Source organism: Pteropus vampyrus, unplaced genomic scaffold (assembly GCF_000151845.1).
Source record: "Pteropus vampyrus isolate Shadow unplaced genomic scaffold, Pvam_2.0 Scaffold85, whole genome shotgun sequence".
NCBI lineage: Eukaryota > Metazoa > Chordata > Mammalia > Chiroptera > Pteropodidae > Pteropus > Pteropus vampyrus.
In genome coordinates, this window is record NW_011888866.1 from 510,716 (window position 1) to 513,378 (window position 2,663).

The following is a 2,663-nucleotide window of genomic DNA, read 5'->3' on the forward strand; positions in this document are numbered from 1 at the left end:
CTTGATGCCTGCCAACTTGAAATCACATCAAAAATATTCTTTGGTCTTAAAACTTGCTTTGAATAACTTGTAGTTATTCAAAATGAAAAACTATTTGAGAAAATCAGCAAAATATCATAAAGTTGGTAAAAAATAAAACTGCTCTTGGAAAAGATAGTAAAGTTCAAGTCTGATTTCTAAGATGAAATATTTAATCCAAAGCAATCTGGTCTCGGTCTGCTACTTTATTAAGTCTCCTTAATTAGTGGTGTCCAGTCGACAGGCCCCTCACTCACATCGCATGTCCTTATGCCACTCCTCCTATCCTTCTCCCACCTGCCCCAAACTTCTCCATCCCTAGAAAACTAGTGCCTGGTTAAAAAAAATGAGACGTTAAGACATTATTGTTAGTTTAAAACATTTTTAGAAGTTAGAACAGTGTGGTAGTTAAAAGCATGGACTCTGAAGTCAGACCTGGACTGAAACTACAGTCTTATCATGAACTAACTGTGACCTTTTGAAATTCACACAATCTCTCTGTGCCTCAGTTCCTTATTTATAAAATATGGATACTGAAACTTCTCGACTGGGATGATTGAACAGGATATCACACAGGAAGCTTGTGGCATGGTGTCTAGTAGCTACTTATTTATAGATATTTATACCCCGCCTTGTTCTATAATCAGTACTACCTTTATTCTGGTCATCTCCCTCATCACTGTTACAGTTAACAAATTTCCAGCATTTACAATCTCTCCCCATCTCTGGTCAGAGAGTTTAAGAAGGTAGCTGGAGCAGACGACTCTGGTAGTGCCACCTGGGAGAAGGACAAGCTCTATAGCTAACACAAAGGGTCAGGTAGGTGCATTGGTGGCCCCTTGAAATAGCAGATGACATACTCAGCTCCCTGAAGGCAGAGTCTAGACAAGACGACCCTTGGAGAGGAAGCCAGGAGGATATAGTGTAGCTGGGGCACCAGATGGTGAACCAAGGCCCGGCCCAAGGATGCGGAATGAAACAAGTTTTGCCTTGGTTCTTGCTCTCACTTCCATTCTCTTATGTTCTGTCTTCTCTTCTGCGTCTCCACTGTGTTCCCTCTTAGGCCCAGTGCTAGCAGGTTGAAGAAGGCCTCCTGACTCCAGTGGGGGTGTTGTGAGGCGTGCCTCAGACTATTTCAGGCTGAAATCTCAAGTTCTTGCTGTGTTCCTTTCCCAGGGAAATGTGCACATTGCCCTCTATCTGGCTGACCCTTCTGCCACCTTCATGTAAGGACCTTTGTGATTCTGTCAGGCACACATGGATAATCCAGGATAATCTTCCATCTCAAAATCCTGAATTGTATCTGCAAAGTCCCTTTTACCATGTAAAATAACATGATTCCAGGGATTAGGACGTAGACATTTTCAGGGGGCCATTATCCAGCCTACCAGAGAGGGGCAACGCTTGACCCAAAATAACATACTAATGATGGAATTTCAGGCAATCATATAAGGGAGTTTTGTTGTGTTTCGTATTATTCTTTATACAAGTGGCATTTCTATTTTAGAGCAGAATGACAGTGGAGCAGGCCTCACCCAGAGAAGTCAGAGTCTTAGGCAAGGCTGGACTCTCCCCAGGCTCAAGCTGACACAGCTGGCTCCGCTTCTCTCTCGCCTCTGCTAGGAGCCTCTGGGGCTCTGGCTTCAACTTGAGTCAATCTCCTCCTGCAGTTGACCACATTCTCCTGGTACCAGGACCCAGGCCAGCAGAGGGGCTGCCAGAGCCTCCTCTCGGCCCTGACCCTTCCACTCTGAGGACAGTGGAGAGGGTCGCACCCTCAGGTCACAGTTGAAAAGTCAGGAGCTTCCTCTTCTAGGACCCTTCTCCCCTCTCCGCCCGCTACCTTCCATGCTTCCTCCCAGCCCCTGACCTCTAGCTGCCCTGTCTGCTTGTCTTATCTGGTGATTAGAGCATTCTTTTGTCGGCCCCTGTAGGGAACATGCTTTGCCTTTTAAGAGGATTTAGGGAGAGGACAATGATTAACTCATGAGTGACTCATAAATGATGGGGTTTTAGGCCCAGTAAGAGATAGCAAAGGGAGGGAGTGACCATCCCAACTTTTCCTCTCATCTGACCATCCCTGCTGTCTCTAGGTAAGACTCGCCACCAGGAGGATTTGGGCCTTTGGGGAGCTCTGGAATGTCTTTCCTAATGAGGTTTGGGGGAGGTGTCTAGAGCCCCTCCCTCAGTATAGAGACCTCCCGGTTTCTCACCTCTCCTCACCCTTAGATCCTAAGGGCCAGGGCTTTGTTCCCAGACATGGTATGGTCAGAGGAATGCTTTGACAACCAGGACTCTCCCAGAAACTCTCTCTCTTATACACACACACACTCCCGCTGTCCTTAAAGGGAGTAAAAACTCTGATAGAGGCATTATCTGGAGTTTTGGAGTGTGCTTGCCTTCATGCCGAGGACAAGGGTGATCCTGAATGGGGCAAGAATGGACTGCTCAGCTTTAATCAAGGCAATGTCCACTCAACCACCAAATCCTTTGTTAAGCACCTACTGTGCACTCAACCTTGCGCTGGACCCTTTGAGAAGGAGCTGCCCCTGTGTTCCAGGTGCTACAGCCCAGTTGATGAGCCACAACTACCACCAATAAACTATTCACTTACTAATTTTTCCTCCCAGCAAAACTTTATTGCA